The 22,470-nt window shown below is 51.5% G+C and overlaps 1 protein-coding gene across 2 annotated transcripts in view; it reads right to left on the bottom strand.

Annotated features, from left to right (window-relative positions):
* The window catches only part of KCNB1 (potassium voltage-gated channel subfamily B member 1), a 94,882-nt gene that overhangs the window by 49,560 nt on the left and 22,852 nt on the right, over positions 1-22,470 (bottom strand). The window lies entirely within an intron of this gene.

The raw sequence follows: 22,470 nt of genomic DNA, 5'->3' as shown, positions 1-22,470 counted from the left end.
GTTCAAGGCCAGCCTGGTCTACAGAGCAAGTTCCAGGACAGCCAGGGCTACAGGGAGAAACTCTGTATTGGGGGGAAAAGAACAACAACAAAAAACAAAAACGAGGCTGGGCATAGTGGTGCACGCCTTTAATCCCAGCACTCAGGAGGCAGAAGCAGGTGGACCTTTGTGAGTTCGAGGTCAGCCTGGTCTACAAAGTGAGTCCAGGACAGACATGGTTACACAGAGAAACCCTGTCTCAAAAATAAAAGGAAAAAAAAAAAAACGAGAGAGGGAAAGAGACAGAGAGAGGGGGCGGGATAAAGATCTCATATCAATGAGGAAACTGAAACACAAGGAGAAGAGAGCCTAGTTCAGTGTCACACAAAAAGCAGACGCAGGTACAGGTTGGATCCAAGTGGTCCTTTCATAACCTATGGCCAGGGTCATCTGCTATTGCCTCTGTGTGTGTGCGTGTGCACGCTCGTGCATGCGCATGTGTATGCATGTGTGTATGTGTTGGGTGTGTGTGTGTGTGTATGTGTGTTGGGTGTGTCTCCATTGCAGAGGCCAGAGGACAACCTTGGGTGTCATTTTTCAGGTGTCGTCTATCCTTTCGATTTTGGTTTTTGTTTTTTGAGACAAGAACTGCCCCTCCTCAGTGATCTGGGGCTCACTGATTACTCCGGCTGTCCAGCAAACCCCAGGGACCCTCCTGTCTCTGCCTCCCCAGTGTTGGAACTATACAGGGATGTCCCAGAACAGACAGCTTCTCGACTCGGTTCTGGGGATCAAATTCAGATCCTTGCACTTGCAAGGTGAGCACTTCACTGACCGGGGCTTTTTGTTTTGTCTTGATTTTCCTTCAGACAGATTTCCCTTCCTCACTCTGTGGCCCTAACAGGCAAGAACCCACTGGGGAACCCAGGTAGGCTGTAAATGCCATCCTCCAGTTTCAGTCTGAAGGCTGAGGTTCCGGGCGTGTGCCACCACGGAGGATCCCAAGTGAGCATGAGACCCAGGATGTGGTGGACACCTTTTAGTTTCTGACCCCTAGTCTTTTTTTGGGAACTGGGTTGTTTCCTACCTCCCCTCCCCTCACATAGTCATCTTCTTAACCATTTACTCCAGGCCTGGGATGTAGTGGGGTGGCCATCCTGTGAATGACATGGGCTGATTAGATTACAGAATGGTGACTGGACTGGCCAGCCCGAAGTGCCAACCCACAGCCACAATCTGTTTGGCCACATGGTGCTTAGAGAACAATTCTTGTCTGGGTTCTTTGCCAGCAGTGGGTGTGCCCATAACCACACTGCCCATCTCTCTGAGGCAGTCAGAGGTTGGCAGCCTTGAGTTCATTTTTCTGCATGTCAGTAACTGATCGGAGGCACACAGCAGCTGGACACAGGCACCTGGCCACCCTGGCTACATCTCTCATGTCCAGCTCTGCCTGGCCCCAGGGGGCATTGTCAGGGTGCTGTGGGCATGGGTGGGTGAGGCCACTCCGGGACCCCAGGTAGGACACTCTTCTCTAGGGAGGAAGGAAGCACTTCCGTTGCTGTGGCAACCTGACGCTGCCGTTTTACAGCATCTTCTACATGAGGCCTACTCCTCATACAGGCAATGGACTGTTTCTGGCACCCCAAGCCCAGAGATCATGAAGGAGGAGTGTGATGTGTATTCTCCAATCTGGGCGCCCAAAGCAGACACCCCACACACCTCCGTTTGTTCAGCAGACCCAGGGCTGGGGTGTTGGGCTGGCTGGCTTAGATTTTACCTTATGTAAAAACACTAGAACATTTTTGACTAGAGATGGAGGAAGGCGTGGGTGTTTGAGATGGAGCTCTGTTTTTGGGGCACATACGCAGCATTTCTGCCGCCTCCCTTCCCTCCTCTTCTCCAGACAGACCTGAGGGCACCCCGGTAGTTGCACTTCCCTTTGCAGGTTCCCAGCCTGCCTGACACCCTGGACCCCTCAGCTCAGGGGGCGGGCAGGCTTTTAGACTGTCGTCAGAAGGGGAAATAAGTGAAAAAAGAGGAAAGGGGCCGGTACAATGCTTCCCTTTGAAGCTAAGAGGCTGAAGCAGAGGCAGCATCCACTAGCAGCCTCATTGAGAAAGGAGGCACAAGAAAAGAATGCTAATTAACACCCAGGTCCCCCCTGGAGTGCCATCCATGAATATTAATGAGCCTAATCATCCAGTATTAGAACTAATGCCTTGTAAATTAAGGGCATTTTCTTGGGAGTAAATAGTCACATTAGTGGCAGAAAAAGGTGAAAGCAGGTGACAGCATCCCCACCCACAGCAGGCTGGGCGGAGCCTGCCCAGGATAGATGGCAGGGCTAAGGCGAGGCAGCGATGGGGTGAGGACCGTGGGATGGGAGGCTATTGTCGGACCTGATGTAATAACCTTTGGAGCCCCTTTGAGGAGTCTGGGGGAAAAGAAAGTGTAAATTGCAGGGGGGCCATAGCAGGGACAGATTTGAGGGGCAGCAACAAAGAGGTCAGGCATTGGGGCTCAACCTGTGGGGTACCGCTTTAAGATAGGATCTCATTTTGTACCCAAGGCTAACCTCAAGCTTACTCTATATCTCAGGCTGGCCTTGAACTTGTGGCAATCTTCCTGCCTCAGCCTCACAAGAGATGTGAATTCATCTATGTGCCACCATGCCTGGCATCATCATTTGATTTTTTAAAAAACGTGTGTGTGTGTGTGTTTGTGTGTGTGTGTGTGTGTGTGTGTGTGTGTGTGTTGTGTGCTCATGTGTGAGAGGGTGTTTGTCTGTATTTGAGTTTCTGGAGATTGTCCTGTCTCTACTTCCACACTGGACTGCTGGGATCAAAGACATGCTACCGCGTCTGGACTTAAGTTAGTTTTTCAGATTTGAACTCAGGTCCTCATATTTGTAGGACAAGTGCTTCACCCACTGAGCCATCCCTCCAGTCCTAGTTTTGTTTGTTTGTTTGTTTGTTCATTTGTTTGTTCGCTTGAGACTATGTAGTCCAGGATAGCCTAGTGATCTCTATCCTCATGCCTTGGCCTCCCCAGTGTGGGCACGCACCACCATGCCTGGTTCCTCCTACTGTCTTGATGGGACCTGCCTCTCAGTCCTACTTTTTCTCCCGCCTCCTCCAAGGCTGGCTTCAGTGCAGTGCACACCTGAGATGGGGCTCACATGACTTCCTGGTTTTAACTACAGCTTTTAGGATGAAGAGAGTGCTGTCATCTGTCACACGGCTTGATTCTGACACGTAAGCAGCCACAGGCAGCAGGGTTGATCATTTTTTTATGAAGGGAGGCAAGAGTTCAGAGAGCTCGCGCCCCCACCCACAGCCCTTCTGCCAGTCCTCTCTTCCATCTTTCCCTTCCCTCCTCACACATGCGACTCTGAGCGATTAGCTTTGTCCACCATTCAGAGCAAAGGAGCCTCGTCACTTGCAGCACGTGCTGACCAGAGGATGCAGCACTGAGGACTTGCAAATAAAACACCCGAGGGACCCAAAGCAGAACAGCGAGGCAGTTCACACCCTTCTCTTCTAGAAGCTCTGGGGTTCTGCACCCTGGGTGGATGGTGGCCTTGTATCCTCTCTGAATGAACTGCCTGGCCCCAGCCCCCTTCGCCTGGGCTCCCCTGCGCCTCAAAAAGGTAGCACTCCAGGAAAACCGGATCAATCAAACAGATCAGACAGTGTCTCTGAATTCCCTCAGATAGATAACGGCTATGAGGACCGACTGATGAGGCCACCTACTCCTTGTCAGGCAGGGTAGACACGATTGGCAGCACTTACTGCACAAAAGAAGGCAGGTCCTTGCTCAAGTCGAGGACTTCAAGGTGATAGCAGGGACTCCAACAGAATGTGGGGCTTTCCCCAGAGTGGGCCCTGTGTCAGCTCAAGGTGAGGGTGAGTGCTCCCCTCCCCTCCCCGTTCTTTCTCTCCCTCTCTCCCTCCAACTTCAGCCAAAAAAGAATGACTCGTACCTCCAATTTATGCTGGGCACAAGCACCTCCCCCTAATTTCAAAATCAGACCCAAGGTAAAAATAAAATAAACAAGACAATAAATTTAGCAGGCACTCGTGGGGTGCTGTCGTCAGCACGGTGCTTGTCTTAGTCCACTTTAATACTCACAACCATCTTCTGAGGTGAGCCCTAACATTATCTTCAGGGGGAAGAAGGGGACACTGAGGCATAGAGCAACACCGTTTGCCCCTGACCAACCATGAAGGAGTGGGCGGGCTGAGACTGGAGTGGGGCCAGAACAGGGAAAGGCGTTGAGCTGTCACTCCAATCCTTTCCACTTCCTGAGACTTTAGGGAGCCTTGGGCTGTGGCCATTGGCCACACAGCAGAGGACTCTGCTCAGTCACTTTGCATTTCAGACAGGTGCAGCAGTGAGACCACCAGGTCACTGCAAAGAGGTGCTGCTGACAGGTGACCCGGGGTCAAAGAGCAACCCTAACCTCCCTTTTCTCCCCTTTCCTCCTGTACACAAGGCACCCCTGCAAAGGCTGTTTGGAAGAGGGGCCACATATCATGCTTCTAATACGGGGGCCACAAAGCTGGCAGCAGCTGTGGGTCAACTAACAGCCTCGGCTGAGGGTGTAGAGGCCTCTGGTGCTCTTCACACACATCCTGAGTGAGCAGAGAGGACCTGCTGTATGGCCTTCCCCGGGACACTGACCACCCCCAGAGGTCTCCTAAGGCTACACTGAGCCTGGATGGACCTTCCAGTCAGCACAGAGTTCGCCCTACTCTTGCAGGACATAGTCACAAGTAGCCAGCAGGGACTATGCACATCAAAACCACAGTGAACAAGCCAGGCTCGGTGGCACATGCCTATAATACTAGCACTCGGGGAGGCAGAGGCAGGCGGATCTCTATGAGTTCGAGGTCAGCCTGGTCTACAAAGCGAGTCTAGGACAGCAAAGGCTACACAGAGAAACCCTGTCTTGAAAAAACAAATACACACACAAACACACACACACACACACTGAACAATGCTGGGCATAGTGGTTCATGTCTTTAGTCCCAGCACTTGGGAGGCAGAGGAGGCAGGCAGCCAACAGTTTTACCACGCTGTGACACCTACAAACCACAGTGACCAGCATGGTACTTATATAATGCTAAGGCGCAGTAGTGGCTCACACACCTTGTTAGTAACCAACAGCTCTCTAATTGGAGTAAAGACCAACTCAACAAGAAGAAAATCATGGAAGCCAAGACCCCCTACGCAGGGGCGGTGAAGTCGGCGTGAATCTCATAACGAGAACACATAACCACCGCTTCACTAAACCTGAGCCGTCCCTAACTACAATCTAAGTATTTGTCCATGTACCCAGAGATAAATGTAGCCCCCTGACCTCTCATCAAATAAACTTCTCTTCGCAGTAGATGGAGAACATTACAGAAAGCCACCACCGGTCAAAATGAAGAGAACAAGGCACAGTATGGCTCCCGGTCCCCACTGATGCATCTACAACAGAACTCCTGCACCTAAAGCTCGGCAATCATAGCAGATGAGGGGGTGGAAAGATCGGAAGAGCCAGGCGAACAGGAAGTTTGCTATGACATTGTGTCTCCTAGAAATGTCAGAGAAGATATACCCACAAGTCTCATCATTGCCTAAACCTGATAACATCAATGGACGCGCTAACACAGATGTCAAATTAACCCCTCCCCCCCAAAATTAACCCTTTCCTCCCCAACTTGCTTTTGGTCAATGTTCAGCACAGCAACAGAGAGGTAAACTAGGACAAGGAGTGACTGCTTAGGGAGATGCAGGCAGGAAATGGGGCGGCGGGGGGGGGGGGGGGGAGGAGGGGACTGGAGGGGGTGGCAGAAGGGGAGCGGGGTGGCAGGGGAGAGGGGGCGGTGTCAGGGCGGAGCTACTTTAGAGGGCAAGCAGAGGCCCTGGGTCTCCGGAGGTCACTCTTAAGAGGTGACATTTGGAGAGGGACATGTGAATGAAAAGAGGGAGCTACAGCTGCCCAGGAGCACAGGGTGGGGGGTGGAGAGGCCCTAAGGTAGCTGTGATGCGCTGGTAGGGATGAAACATGAGCAGGAAAGCATAGGATAGGAGCTGAGGCTGGGGAGTTACACGGTTGTAGACCCCGGTAAGAGCAGTGGCTTTATTTTGAGTGAATTGGGAGCCACAGGAGGGTTTTGCCTCTGTCTTGAGTTTTCAGAGCCTTGCTATAGCTGGGAGGTGGAGTTGGGCAGATAGATGTGAGCCAGAGACCGCTGAGAAACTTCCTAAGTAGACCAGCGGGGAAGACACCAGGGCTCACAGGAGATGGGGTATCCAGGTGCAAGGTGCTCAAGGCTGGGACTGCTGCAGCCATTTGCTCACATTCTCACCCGGACTCCCACAGCACTGAGGAATGACAAAGATTAACCAAAAAACAAAACAAAACAAAACAAAACAAAAAAACCAAAAAAACCAAAACAAAACAAAAAAACAACAAAACCAAAAAACCAAAAACAACAACAAAACAAACAAAACAAAACAAAACAAAAAGCCGGGCGTGGTGGCGCACGCCTTTAATCCCAGCACTCGGGAGGCAGAGGCAGGCGGATCGCTGTGAGTTCGAGGCCAGCCTGGTCTACAAAGTGAGCCTGGTGCAGCCAAGGCTACACAGAGAAACCCTGTCTCAAAAAAACAAAAAAGAGACAAGTATATTTTTCATCATTGAACTTGAACCATATATCAGCTGGGACTCCCCAGGTATCAAACAGTGGGTGAACTCTTCTCAGTCCACAGGTAAATCCTCAAGCCACAGTCCCTCCATGGAGCTCCAAAAGCTGTCCACGGATTTGCACACCCATGATCCCTGCTACTTCTGCCTCTGTGTCTTGACCACGGCCCTGCGGCATCCCAGCATCCCTCCGGTGACATTTTGGTATTTTCTTCCTCTAGATGGAAGTCACACAGGGGACCAGTCATGAAAGCACTGTCAGGATTAAAGAAAGAAGTGAGGCAGAAACACCCAGATGTTATCACAGCACAGCCATGTTTGGTGCCCAGGGATATGTGGGCGGCCACCTCTCTCTCTGGAAAGCCTCAGCTCACCCACCCCCACCCCACAGACGTTCTCATTTTATGAGCCACAGAGAAGCCATCTTCCAAACAACACTAGGGCCAGGGACGGATCCTGCAGCTGGGAAGAGCAGCTGCTCCCATTTCATCCTCTTTTGGGGACACAGAAACCCCTGGAAGATGTAAAAAAAATCCGGCCCAGGTTATGAGATTTAGGGGTGGCCAGGAGCATTCTGTCCATATCAGGGCAAGAGGCCTCACGCAGGCTGAAGGAGAGTGGCCGCATTGGATGGCTGTTACGTTCTGTACCGCCTCTTCAAAGGTGGCACTGTTACAAAAAGTGTGCTTTTAAAAAGTCTTTGGGGCTGGGTGGTGGTGGCGCATGCCTTTAATCCCGGCACTTGGGCGGCAGAGGCAGGTGGATCGCTTTGAGTTCGAGGCCAGCCTGGTCTACAAAGGGAGTCCAGGACAGTCAAGGGTACACAGAGAAACCATATCTTGGAAAACAAACAAACAAAAAAAAAACCCCAAAAATTCTTTGGGTGCTTCTGTTGTTTATGTGTATGACCATTGCCTGCACGTATGTAAATGCACCATGTGCATGTAGCACCTACCGAGGCCAAAAGAAGGCACTGGATCCCTTGGAACTGGAGTTACAGATGGTTGTGAGTCAATACGGAGGTGCTGGGAACTGAACCCAGGCCCTCTGCAAGAACAGCCAGCGCTCTTAACCACTGAGCCACCTCTCTGACCCTTGCTATACTTTGAAAGGTACCAGCCATGAGCACCTTTTACTTTATACGTGTATAAGCTTGAAACAAATATAAAAAGGTACAGAGTTAGAAGGGGGTTCCTTTCTGTCCTCACCCCAATGCAAGCCAGAAACAGCCGTTGTTCTCAGCCAGAAGAACTTTGAAGCAAAGGGCTATGAATGGCAAACACTTTACCAAATCCCACTCTTATTCAGATGACAAAGTGCCCAGCTAGAAAACATCCATGCTCCCAGACTCCTTTGCAGCTAGAACAGTCATATGATTCAGTCCTGTCTGAGGAGTTATAGGTAGAAGTCTCTCGGGGAGAACATTCCTTCCCACTACTGCCCAAAGTACCTAGGAAAAAAAGATTCCCTGTCCCTTGCAGCTGCCCATCTTCCTGAGAGGCTTTCTTATTTATTTGTTTGTTTGTTTTTATGTATACAGTGTTTCACCTGTATGTACACTTGCAGGCCAGAGAGGGTAACAGATCACATTGTAGATGGTTGTGAGCCACCATGTGGTTGCTGGGAATTGAACTCAAGACCTCTGGAAGAGCAGACAGTGCTCTTAACCTCTGTGCCATCTCTCCAGTCCCACCTGAGAGGTTTTCCATGGCCAAGAACACATTTGCATTTTTCCCACAGACACTGCAGCGCATCCCTTGCCCATCCTTCTGGACCTCACATCTTCCCTGAATGATAGGTTGTCACACATGAGCACATACAGCTACCCCCAGTGTGTGTGTGTGTGTGTGTGTGTGTGTGTGTGTGTGTGTGTGTGTGTTTGTACACTTGCACCTGCATGTGCATGTGAAGGCCAAAGATGACTGGAAGGTGGCTTCCTCTTCGCTTTCTACTGTATTCTTTAAGGTAAGGTTTCTCACTGAACCTGTAGCTCAGATTCAGCTAGGCCAACAGCCAGTGAGCTGCAAGGATCTTCCTGTCTCTTCCTCCCCAATGCTGTGTGCTACCACACCAGACTTTGTTATCCCCATCTTTTTGGTGTTTTGTTTTGTTTTTAGAGACAGGGTTTCTCTGTATTGCCCTAGATGTCCTGGAACTCACTCTGTAGACCAGGCTGGCCCCAAACTCACAGAAGTCTGCCTGCCTCTGCCTCCCGAGTGCTGGGATTAAAGTCATGCACCACCACCACTAGGCTGCTACCCCAAATTTTAATGACTGGGCCACTGGCCTGAGCTGATGTTCCATTGAGCCTTCAGCTGGTCCCTCCTGTGAAGTTTTTTTGCAACCTCACACTATCTCAAACACCACCATAAAGACTAGCCAGGCACACGATCTCCTGTCTGCCTTAGAGTATGTGGCCGAAGAATGGCTGTCTCAAAGGGCAGGTGCCCCTTAAAGGTTTTAAGGTGCTGTCCCCACTCCTGCAGAGACGCGTGACTTCTTTGTAATGCACCAGCTATGTGTAGGTGTTACCACACAGTGTCCCTGGCCCCTTCAAGAGTAAACACAGAAATATCCACTCTGCTGAGGCCCGGGAGCTTGGATGTGGGCTTTTCAAGGCCACTTAGTGGGGAGGGTGGCATGAGCTTTGACCTGGGGCTAGTGTGATGTCCAGGCTGGGCCCCCACAGGCTCAGCTGCCCAACAGGCTGCGTCTGAGACCCTCTGGGAAAGGGAAGAGTAGTAAATCTGATTAGCAAAGTGGATGGGGGAGCCTCTGGGGGCTGGGTTTGTTCAGGGCAGGATGGGGGATCCTGCTCCATTTGGTGGTAGTAGTGGGGACTCAGTTTCTTATTTTGTCAAGTTCAGGTCTTGGAGCCACGCAGCATCTTCACAACCCACGGGGGAGGGGGCGGGTTCCTGTGCTGTGGCATGGGGTGAAGTTTAGCCCTGAGGCGCTCTTTAAGTTGGTTTTTCTGGGGGACTTGCTCATCGTTGAGTCTCAGGGTCTCCTGAGAACTGCTTTTTAGACCCCAAAATGGAAACAATCTTTGGAGGGAAATTTCCTCCATTCCCATCAGGGTGAGGTTGGTGGCGTCTGGGGTTCTATTTCCAAATCTTCCGGAGTGCTGAGGCCATGCTCCCTTGGGGACTGCTGAGCTGTGGGAGGGGAGCAGGGGGGCAGCCTCTGTCTGCTTTTTCCAACCCCCAACACCGACTCCAAGCAGGGCCCTGCATGCCAATCTCAGCCCCAGTGACCCCACACCTCACCTGCAAGAGTGACAGCCCTAGGAAGCAGGAATAGAGAGAGATGACAGGCCAGCATTTGGCCAGGGTTCTGCAACCGTCACCCAATAACCAAGGTCATAACAGCAATGTCATAGGGACCGTCTATGAAGTTAGCAATGGACGTACTTCAGCAAAGAGCATTGGTGGGCCGTTGGTGAGGGCTTGGAGGTTGGCTGTGTGACCTCAGGCAAAAGTCTTAACCCCTCTGAGAGTGGTCTCCTCAGCCAAAATGAGCAACAACCCTTACAGAATTGAATTGAGGTGCTCATCAAAGGAGCCACATTTGTGGGAGAAAGAAAACCAAACTGGAAACGTCCCCAGTGGAGTGTCTGGAGAGCTTAGCAGAAGCATAGCGCTTCCTCAACACAGGAACAGGGTGCGGCTTTTGGTTGGTGTTGGATCTCTGAGGTGGATTAACTTGTGAGTAGCTAAAGCACAGAACAGTATAAAGACAACATCCCATTAGCATCAGGGACCGGGAGGGATGGGATGAGCCTTCACCATCTTCTTACTTAGGACCTACTATGAGCTGGAGGCTATTCTAGGCGGCTGGGAGCCAGTGACAGATGAAACAAAGGGAAGTCACTATTTCCACAGGCTGGTGAGCTGTGACCAGGGACAGATCTGTGCAGATCCTCTATAAAGACACACAAGGAGATTGGAGGAGGGGGCGGGTTCCTGTGCTGTGGCATGGGGTAAAGTTTAGCCCTGAGGCGCTATTTAAGTTGGTTTTTCTGAGGGACTTGTTCATCGTTGAGTGTCAGACTCTAAAAGACTCGAAAAGCCGAGGGGAAGCAGAGAGCCAGGCTTGGCTTAGGGGGACGGCTGCTGGCAGGACTGTTGACTGTTTTCTCAAGCACCTACTGGGATACAGTAGGTACTAGGGACACAGTGCTGAGCAGGAGAGACAGCTTGGGGTGGCGGAAATGTTGGAAAAGTCACCATGTCACTATGATGACCAGAATGTGCTGGAAAGGAGGCCTACAGCTCTGGGGACTGGCCAGAGGTTACGCTGTGGGCCCCACTTTCCTGCTGCGTGACTTCTGCCTGTTCACAAGATATAGCCCCTCGATGGAGTAGGAACGGTTACAACTAGCCAGCCACATTGGCAGCGCTTTACACACAAGAACGTTCTCTTGTTGGTGAGAAAAGTTGAAGCACAGAGAATTTGGGTAGCCTGCCCAGGGTCATACAGCTAGCAAGTGGCAGACCCCAAGGTCAGCTCTAGGTCTCCTGCATGAAGACCCCTCACCCTTGGCATATCTTCCTGGTCCCTGGGCTCAGGTGGTGTCTGGCTTTGCCCAGGAGGTGGAGGAGCAAGGCGAACAGGAGTCAAGCAAGTGCACACCCTGTTTTCCTGCCTGGGGTCCCACAGGGAGGGAGACACTGTTCTGCTTCTCTCAGAACTCAGATGTTCCCGAGGAATCTACCTTCTGCCCGAAAGAAACCCAAGCCAAGCCCGAGGAATTTACCTTCTGCACAAGCCACGCCCCCTCCCCTGCTCACAACGATTCCCAGGTCCTGATTCTAGGCCCTGACCCTAGTCACACAGTCACAGTCACAAATTGAGCCATGATCCCTCTCAAGAATCAGCCTGATACCTTATCACACTGAGCCCTGATCCCAGCTGCAAACAGTCCCTGGCCTTGGCCACACTGATTGTCCCTGACAGGGGCATCAAGATCCAATGACTCCCTTATTTACAGCCCTCCAAACACCCTGGAGACAGACCAACAGTCTGTCAGTCAGATGGACAGACCTAGGGATAGGTGACTTAACATTTTCATGTAAATGTTACATGACCACTGGGCATGACCAACCCAGTCATCTACCATTTGGACCCCACTGATGCCTGGCTTGTAACAAAGCTGGTCTTCAAGACAGACTGGACAGAGCCAGTAACCAGACGCTGAAGGATGTTTAGGAAACAGGACACCCAGTTTGGTCTGGTCTACCTTACACAGAACACCTGGGGAGGTCACAGCACCCTTCATAAACCATTGCAGCCCTTCAGCCTTCAGTGGGGCTCCTAGAAGAGGAGGAAGAGGAGGAGGAGGAGGAAAGAGGGGGAAAGGAGGGCAGATGGGGAGGAGGAAGAAGAGGGAGGTGGGGAGGAAAAAGGGAGAGCAGTTTTCTGGGCTGTCAGCTGCCTTTCTGTAACCCTGTCCTCTGTCCACACTTGTGATCTGTGACCCGACTTCTCTGTCATCACCAGGTCTCCCCCACAGGGGGCATCGCCTCTTCGTTGGATGCATAGAGCCTCCTTCCAAGGCCACAGGAGAGCTGAGGGGCCCTGTGGATATGGGTGCACGTGAACGCATGTACGCATGTGCCCTTGTGTACATGAATTTGGAGGTGCTGGGCACAGTGCTCACTCAGCCTTCCTGCCCCCAGGTCGGCTAAGACCCCCTTGCCAAGCTTCATGCTATGGGAGTGGGGAGCCCTCCCTCCTAGCTGCAGGTGTGGGGGTATACTGTCCTACCTCCCCGCTGTATGGTATGGGGGTGGGCAGCCCTCCCTCCCTACTGCATGATGTGGGGGTGGAGGGGCCCTCCCTCCCTGTTACATGGTGTGTGGTGGGGAGTCATCCCTCCCTGCTGTGTGGGGTGGGGGTGGGCAGCCCTCCCTCCCTGCTGCATGATGTGGGGGTGGGGAGCCCTCCCTTCCTGTTAACATGGTGTGTGGTGGGGAGTCATCCCTCCCTGCTGTGTGCTGTGGGGGTGGGGAGCCCTCCCGCCACTTCCCATTTTGGGAATCAGGCTAAGAACTATGCATGAGACAGAAATAATTCCTTTTTCGAGCCTGGCCAGGGCTGCAGCAGCTCAAACACTGGCTGGCAGAAGACCAGTGCTGGGGAAGGGCCCAAGAAAGGGGTAGCGGGGTGGGACTGAGCCCTGGCACCCCTGATAGACAAAGGCCTGGCATGTGTAGTGTGCCTCCTTAACCCAGGGCCAGGAAGATTCCAGACTCCTAGTGTGAAGCTGCCTGGTTAGAAAGGGCTGGAAGTGGAGGGGGGAAGGGAAGAGAAGAGGCAGATCACAGAGAGAGAGCAAAAGAGAAAGCCACTTGCATGCCTCTACGGAGCATGAGCATGCAAGTAAGAAACGGGATTGGGAAGTACCCAGCATGCAGTAGGCACATACTAAACACAGGTGTCCTGATAAGTATGCAGAGCCAGCCTTACAGCCTCCTGGGCCAGTCACCGCAGCACTTAGCCGCATGTTTGCATCTGCAGAATGGACTCACCCACCTTTGGGGGTGGCCACAGGACTAAATGGTTACACAGGAGGGCTGGGAAACTTCCTTCTCAAAGCATCAGTATCTCCCCATACCCCTCCCCTCCACCCCCAGAGAGAGCCTGGTCCCCATGTGCCTCCTCCCTGAACTTCAGCTTCAGAAATGACTGTTCTACAGGAGCAGTCCTGAGAATGTATCTCAGCGGACTCCCCTGTAACGGTCGTTGGCACCCCTGCGCCCCACTAACCCCTTCCCTGCTCTGCCAAGGCCCCACAGGAATAAGCTCCCAACCTGGCCTGTTCAGGAGCCTGTTCAGAGTTCATGACCTCAGAGAGGCTGGCTAGGGATGCCTGGAGTGAGTCCTCCTTCCCTCCAGCTGACTCAGTGTGATGCAGAAAGGGCCCCAAAGCGAAAGTGACTGGCGCGTGTGCTCCTTTACCAAGGGGTGGCTCTGAGCTTGTGTGGGGGCTTTCTTCTGGTGACACTCCTTCCCACACTTGTTAGGGTTTTTGTTTGTTTGTTAGGTTTTTCGACACAGGGTTTCTGTATGTAGCCTTGGCTATCCTAGACTCATTGTGTAGTCCAGGCTGGCCTTGAACTCATAGAGATCTGCCTGCCTCTGCCTCCCCAAGTGCCAAATGCCGGGATTAAAGGTGTGTACCACCATTTCTTGACACTCCTTCTCTGGGATCTGGTCAGGAGGCACAGATGGGGGTCAGCTCTGCCTCCCCCTCCATGTGTGGCCAATCATAACTCTATTATTTAGATAGCGCCAACAGTGATTGGCTCAGTTTGGGCACGTGATCAGGAAATCAGATCTTTCTAGGCTAGGGGAAAACCCACTTGGTTTTCATGGACTTCATTTAAGACCTGTTTTCTGATTAGGGTGGCCAGCTATGCCTGGCTTGCCAGATCACTCAGATTTTAAATTCAAAGGACACAGCCAGGAACCGTTGTAGTCCCTGGTACTGGGGCAGAGATGGTTGGCCGCCTTGCTTCGTCTTATGAAATATCAAGTCTGGTCCTGGCTTTAGTAATAGCAGGTTCTTTCTTTCTTGTTTCCCCCCTAGATTTATTTATTATGTATACAGTGTTCTGCCTGCATGTACATCTACACACCAGAAGAAGGTACAAGATCTCATTGTAGATGGTTGTGAGCCACCATGTGGTTGCTGGGAATTGAACTCAGAACCTTTGGAAGAGCAGTCAGTGCGCTTAACATCTGAGCCAGCTCTCCAGCCCAGCAGGTTCTTTCTTTTCTTTTTTCTTTCTTTCTTTTTTTTTTTTTTTAGGTTTTTCGAGACAGGGTTTTTCTCTGTGTAACAGTCTTGGCTATCCTGGACTTGCTTTTGTTGACCAGGCTGGCCTCAAACTCACAGCGATCTGCCTGCCTCTGCCTCCCGAGTGTTGGGATTAAAGGCGTGCGCCACCATGCCTGGCAGCAGGTTCTTTCATAACATGTAAATTTAAAATGTGAGTTGGGTTCAGAGGATGTCTCAGTATTTAAAGTAGCTGCCATGCAAGCCTGGGGACCTGTGTCCACAGGAATGCTGGGTGGATATGGCAGCTGGCCTGGAGTCCCAGTCTCCAAAAGTGGAGGTCAGGTTGGGGTCCACCTGAGCAAGCTGGCTAGCAGGGTGAGCTCTGGGCTTAAGGGAGAGATGCTGCCTCTGTGATAAGGTGAAAGAGTAAATGAATGATGGCTCCCCACATTCAGATCAGGCCTCCACAAATGTGTCACACACAACACACACACGGAAAGGGGGGCAGCTAACAACTGCATCCTTGGTGAGAGAAAACGGCTCCTGAGTCACAAAAAATTCACTTGAGTGAGAGGTAGCGATGGGAGACAATTTCTTTTTTTTTTTTTCTCCCTTGTTTTTTTGAGACAGGGTCTCTCTGTGTAGACAGGCTGTCCTGGAACTCACTCTGTAGACCAGGCTAGTCTCGAACTCAGAGATCCACTTGCCTCTGCCTCAGACTACCTCTGTAAAGTGATAGCTCGGGCCAGACAGTTAACTACGAATGCCGGTTGCTCTTCCAGAGGACCCAGGTTCAATTCCCAACACCTACATGGTGGCTCTTTTAGGCAACTGTAACTCCCAGGGAATCCAATGACCTCTTCTGGCATTCATGGGCACTAGACATGCATGTGGTGTGCATACACATATGTAGGCAAACAATATACACATAAAAGAGTTTAAAAACATTACCGGGGGGCGGGGTCTGCTCAAACTACTGCACCAACCAAGGACAATACATGCAATAAATATTGAACCCTTACTCAGAGCTAGTAAAGGGACAGGATTTTCTCCACAGTTGTGTGGAGAGTGGGGACTGAGTCTGACATGAACTCTGGTGCCCCGTATTTCCACTTCCCCTTGGTGGGGAGGCCTGGTGGCACTCAGGGAAAGGGGAAGCAGATTATCCGATGAGACCTGATAGGCTGTGACCATATGGTGGGGGAGGAGGTCCCCTTCTGTCACAGACCTAGGGGATGGGAATAGGGTGAAAGCAGGAGGGAGGGAGGAATGGGAGGAGACAAGCAAGGGGATAACAACTGAAATGTAATCTGAATAAATTAATAAAAAAAAAGAAAAAGAAAAAAATTACCAAAGTGTAAACACCTCTGAGACAAAACCCAGACCCAGCAGCAGTGTTGATTTTCTCTGGCTCCTGGGGCAGGCTGCTGTTCCCTACCCTCAACTGCTGCGTGCACCCAATGGGGTCCTATCTGCCCATTAGCCACCATTCAGCAAAGACACCCTTTCGAGATGCTAATTGCCTGGTGCCCAGGCCTCCTCAACCCTCCTGGCACAGGCGGTTGGCTGCCTATCCCCTGCCATTAGCTTCTGATACCAGTATTTGAGTTGTCTACAGAGACCAGAGGCCCTGCCTACCACTGCTGGGGTCTCGTTAGTGGCCAGGGCTGCACAGGGTGTGGTTATCAACCCCCACTAGCAGAGTGCCAGGTGCCAGCAGACGTCTGTGCAGGGTCTGTGGCCACATGGCCCCATTGACAAGCTCGCCCAGGCCCCTGAGGGCCTATGTGTAAACCGTTCACATGTCCACCTAGAGGCAGCCTCCGACACTCACACAGAGGATTTCATGGTGCACACTGGCCTGGCACTCAGGAGTGAGCCTTTCTTTAACGTACTCTCACTGTTTGAGTGAGGTTTGGCATACGCATAATAAGATGCATATGTTTATGGGTTCTTTGCGTGTGAGTGTGCGTGTGCGAGTGTGGTGTTTTCACATGTACTCAATTGTATATAGAAGCCAGAGGTCTGCTATTTTTCTCAATAGCTCCCTACCTTGTATTTTGAGACAGGGATTATCACTGAACCTGAAACTTTTTTTTGGCTTTTTTTTTTTTTTGCTAGACTGGCTGGCCAGCAACGCCAGGGACTGTCCTGGCTCCTCCTCCCCAGTTGTGTTGCCACACATGGCTTTTTTACATGGATTCTGGGGACATAAGTCAGGTCCTCACAGATGACTTAAGTGACATAAAGCCAACACTTTATGACTGAGCATATCCTCAGTCCTAGAAATGCTTTTTAATAAACAGATATGCCCGTGCCTCCCCTACCCCTACCCCTAGTTAGGGAGCAGAAGGCTCCCATCAAAGCCCCCACTGGTCCAAGCTTGCTCCAGGTTCAAGTTTGCCTCCATGAGCCTCATGTGCGTAGAATCATGTGGTGCATCCTTCTCCATGATGATGGGGCATGCTCAGGTGTACACAAACATGTGCAGCCACATACTTTCACACGCGCACACACACACACACAAGTGCGCACGTGCGTGCGCGCGCTTGGCATGAGACGTGCCTGCACTATGAGTCCCTTTGCTTTGTGTCTCAGGGAGCCTCACAGCAAAGTAGGGCTGAGTCTAGGGGCTCTATAAGCCCGAATTTATTCTCTTCCCTTAGCAGCCCCAACAGCCAAGCAGAGCTGTTACCAGTTCTGATGGATAAGGAACCCGAGGCACAGAGAGATTGACTACGGATGGATGCTGGCTGCTCTTCCAGAGGACCCAGGTTCAACTCCTAACACCCACAGGGTGGCTCACAACTATCTGTAACTCCCAGGGAATCCAATGCACACAGTTAGGAGATGGCGTGGCTGGGACTCGAACCCAGTACAGCTCGATATTCTCCTCATGGGCAGACTATAATGATTGTTGGCGATGTTTATGCCCTAGAACACAGTAGGTGCTTAATAAGTATCAGAAGTAGCTACTTCCAAAACCTCTTATGCCTGCTACCTCAGGGATGCCTCAGAGCAACCTCATTTACAGAATGACGAGACAAAGCTGAGCAAAGCGACTGTGGCTACTGAGAGGATGTGAGCAAAAAGACCAAATAAGAGGTGCTGGTGAGGGACCACATGCACACTGTCAGTGGCAATGTCCGCCAAAGCAGTCACCACAGAGAACAGTACTGAGGTCTCTTGGATTTTTTTCTTTTTCTTTTTTGTTTGTTTGTTTGTTTTTTAAGACAGGGTTTCTCTGCATAGCCTTGGCTGTCCTGGACTCACTTTTTAGACCAGGCTGGCCCCGAACTCACAGCGATCCCTCTGCTTCTGCACCACCACGCCCGCCTGAGGTGGTTTAAAAATGAGACGAACTGAACAATAGAGCAATCCAACTTCTGCAAATATTTCCAAAGCGAGTGGACTCAGCTTGGCCAAGAGATACCTGAACCTGCATGCTTATTACAGCCCTGCTCATAAGAGTTGAACTATAAAATCAGCCACCAATGAATGATTTTTAAATATGTGATAGAAGATTATTCAGTCACAAAAAAAGGTGAAGTCTTGCCGTTTGTAACAACATGCAACAACAGGAAGACGTCACGCTAAGTGAAACAAGCCAGGCACAGAACAGTAAGTACTGAATAGTACACAGGAAGACGTCACGCTAACAGTGCACTCAAATGTAGAATCTGGAACAGTCATTCTCATGGAAGTAGAGCCCAGGGACTGTGGGGTTGGATGACTGCTGCAGTACCACAGTTAGGAGGAATAAGCCTTGGTGTTCTTCTGTGCAGTGGGGCCACTAGAGTTAATAACATACTGTGTCTTTCTTTTGAAATTGCTAGAAAGGAGGAGAGAACAGTGCTTATTGCCAACTTGACAGGGTCACCTGGCAGAAGGGCCCCTAGGCTTGCCTATGGGGGATTATCCTGAGTGTGTTAACTGAGCTGAGAAGACACGCCCACTGGGGGTGGTGACATTCCTTTGCTGGGACCCTGCCTTGTATACATAGTGAAAGAGAGCTGGGCAGCATGCGTCCAACACCCTGCTTTCCAACTGTGGATACGATGAAACCAACTGCGCCTTGATTTCCCTGCTGTGATGGACTCCACCCGTGAGCTATAAGCCAGAATAAACTCTTTCTCCTTTAAGTTGGTTTTGTCAGAGTGTTTGTCATGGCAACAGAAAGGAGACCACGACAGGATTGTGAATGCTCTCACTGCAAGCAGATGATAAATGTTTGAGGTGGTGTGTTTGCTGACCACCAACATTCCATCCTCTGCCGCATGACTATGTGTGGTTGTTATACAAACAACATTTAAAAAGTAAATTTAAGGGGCTGGAGAGATGGCTCAGCAGTTAAGAGTACTAGCTGCTCATCCAAAAGGACTGAGTTCAACTGGCAGCAACCACATTGTGGCTCACAACCATCTACAATGGGATCTGATGCCCTATTCTGTCTGATGCTCTCTTCTGCATATGTATAACCTGCATGCACACAATGCAACATGCACACATACGCGCACACATGCATGTTACATACATGCATACATGCAACATAGTGCTTATATACCTAAGTAAATAAATCATTAATAATAAATAAATAGATTTAAAACTTGGCCTGAGAAGATGCTCAGTTGGTAAAGTGCTTCCCTTGCAAGTATGGGGGCCAGAGTTTGATCCCCAGAATCCACACTTTTAACGGCTGTCTTTTTAAACTCCCAGTGCTGAAGAGGTGGCCAGTATAGGCCGAGTGATGAGCTCTAGGCCAGCAAGAGATCCTGCCTCACAGGAGGAGGAAGCTTCCTAAAGAATGACACACAAAGTTGTCCTTTGACCTCCACATGCATGTACATATGTGTACCCTCCACAGAGACACACAGGCACACACACATACACATTAAAAAAAATAATGTAAGTCAAAAAGTTAAAATTAGTGCCAGGCGTGGTGGCACACACCTGTAATCCCAGCACTCGGGAGGCAGAGGCAGGGGGATCTCTGTGAGTTCGAGGCCAGCCTGGTCTACAAAGAGAGTCCAGGACAGCCAAGGTTACACAGAGAAACCCTGTCTCCATTCTCCTACTAGGGACTTTTTTTTCCCCAAGGCAGGGCTTTGTCTCTTTTATTGTCCCCAGAACCCAGGAGAGTGCCAGGCGTACACATGGTGGTCAACAGACACTTTTCCAATGACTGGGTACAGTAGGGAGCTGTGTGGGGTCATTCTTCGAGTCCTGGATGTCCCTTCACAGCCGAGGGACCCAGAGAGCAGTGTGGACTGTTGCAGGTCCCACAGTGTCTCCAAACCACTGATCTTGTTTCCCTGCCTGGCGTACCTTCTCTGCCTCCCAGCCTCGCAGGCAGGAAGGTTCGGGAACCCTGAGGGACTCTGAAATCTGAGCTAATGTGGAGCTGGCACAGGGCCCCTCCCAGCTTCATTAAGTCGTCCAGGGTCGGTGGGGAAAGCAGCCAAACCAAACCTCAGGAATGCCACCACTGAGGGAAACAAGGCCCAACTGGCCAGGATGTTCGCCGGAGATAGGGGAGGCTGCGTTCCTGGCAGACAAGGCGGAAGGGAGGCCAGGCCAGGCTTTAAAAGCCCTTTGCAAACAAGCACTTGGCCTACCACCCTTCTGGCTGCAGTCTCCAGCAACTCAGCAGAAAAGGCCAGGTTTCTTAGGCCAGTGGGGACAGTGAGCCCGCCTTGAAGATGAAAGGCAGGAAGATGCTGGGAAGGGGACCTCCGAGCTAGCACTTGGGCAGGGACATGCTCCTCCTCCTTCAGGCTGTGCCAGTGGGCCTGAGACAGAGCCAGCTAGGAGCAGCGGTTCTGGTGCCCACGAACAGGGTGGGGGCTTTGCTGAGACCAGGCCTTGACTGAAAACCTGGTTTTACCTTGATCTGACCCCAGGAGAGCTCTGGGCAGTCAGGAGGCACAGTGTAGTCCACCTAGAAGCAAAAGGACAGAGTTCTCCTGTACCTGACCCAGGGCTGCTGGGGACAGGAGAACCAGGGCATGCGGTAACTCCCTAAGTGGCCAAGGATAAGCAGCCAAGTGTGAGGGGGCAGCTGGGATGTGGCAACCCCTAATCATGCAGTGCTCCAACAGTCAGGTGTGGCTGTACCATCTGCTCGTGGGACGTTAGGGGGACCCTCCAGCGTCCCCCATCCCAGCTGCCCACTCTTTGTACAAGTTCCTTATAATCAATGGGACTCAGGGAGACCTCAGAAGCAGCCATGGACTGAACTAGCTGGTAGCCACACACAGTCCCCAGCCCAGGCCACTCTATGGAACTTGAGGCACACTATGCCTGTCTAATGTACGCCGTCCTAGAGTCCTGGGGCATGGAGGGTTTCAGGACGGAGCTTCAAGGCTCTGGGGCCAGGTACTTGCTAAGAAATCAGCTAAAGAGCAGACTGGGTAGATGAAGGAAGCAGGGCTGGGCCCCAGGCAACAGGGGATGGAGAGATGTGAGCCTATGAGACGGTGATGTGACACCAGAGGACAGACACAGATAAAGGACCTCTGGTACCCAGCCTGCAGCCTCCACCGCAGCTGACAAGGACTCACAGGCGCAATTTCCTGATACCAGACCAGGCTCTAAGCCTACTTGGGCACAGCACTCTACAGTGAGCACCCAGCCTACCCGCTCAAGCCTTTGAAGTGAATGAACCTCGCTTAAGCCTCTGTCCCTGGGGACATAGAGGCCTCAAGAACCACGCTAAGAACACACGTGACCAAACATTAATTGAACACTTGCTGTGTGACAGATAGGGATCCTCGGGACACCTTGGTTAAATAGCTAGACATCCCTGCCTCCCGTCTTATGAACTCAGGTGTGCTGAGTGTGGGTCAGGGAGGAGGGCGGCAGCTACTCTGGCGAAGACACGCAGGCAGGAAAGGGGTGGGGTGGACACTGACATGGGAAAGCAGATGGCCAGAGAAGGAGCTTCTGTCTACAGAGGAGATCTCTGACTAGAAACCTGGGAGGGAGCTAAGCAGTCAGGTCAATAACAGCATGCGCAGCCTCTGCCAAGGCCCTGGGGCAGATGCACAACGGAGGTAAAGGGACGAGGTCAGAAGTTACAGATGGAGAAACCATCCTGTAAGGTCTTTGGGCACCGGCTTTTACATGGAGGGACGAGGGAGACCCGGGAGGCTTTGGGTGACAGGCCTCATGGTGTGACTTGAGTTCTCTCAGGATGGCTCTGGTTGCTGTGGGAAGAAGAGACCCAGGGAGGCAGGTGTTCAGTGAGGAGGTGGTGGAAGTGGTGCAGGTGACAGGTGACAGGACGTGGTCTACAGTCGTCTTTAGGGCAGCACAGTCAGCATTCAGGGCTAGAACAGTCTGTTGGGGGTGGAAGCAGGCCTTTGAGCTTCCCCACTATGGATGCTCCGTGTCTACTCATAAAATGCTGTGAGTATATTCACCTCACAAACTGTGCCCAAAAATCGGCAAACGACTCCAGGGTCAAAGGTCAGCCAACTACAGCCCTTAGACAAAATGCAGCCAACTGCCAATTTCTCCTATGCACCTGGAATCGCAGTACGTGGGAGACTGAGGCAGAAGTATCTCATTTCAGTCTGGGCTAAACAACAAGACCCTGTCTCAAAATCCAAACCAATGCAAAGACAAGAAAATAAAGGTGTTAAAGGCAGCCCGCTCGGATGTAAACGGTTCCATTTTAAGTGATTTTACAACAGCGCCGAACTTGGCCTCTTGGTCCGCAGACCTGACTGTTTATGAGGCCTCTTTAAGGAGCTGCCAGCAGCTCCTGGTCAGAGATGTTAACGGGGTGGTGAAAAGGGGTCAGAGTGCAGACAGCTTGGGGAGCCAGGCCCTGGCGTCTGTGCAGAGCCCAGCATATGCACCGGAGGAAGGCACGCGGCACGGCTTTCAGCTCTCAACCTCGGTACTCCAATTAAATGCTAAGATGAAGGGATCCCCAGCGGAGGTTGAAGTGGAGATGGAGCAGGGTTGGGGTAGGAGGTGTCTCTTAGGGCGGATGTTAGAGTCA

Source organism: Acomys minous (assembly GCF_964271855.1).
Source record: "Acomys minous genome assembly, chromosome: 3".
Taxonomy (NCBI): domain Eukaryota; kingdom Metazoa; phylum Chordata; class Mammalia; order Rodentia; family Muridae; genus Acomys; species Acomys minous.
This window is presented reverse-complemented; position numbering and strand designations above follow the sequence as displayed.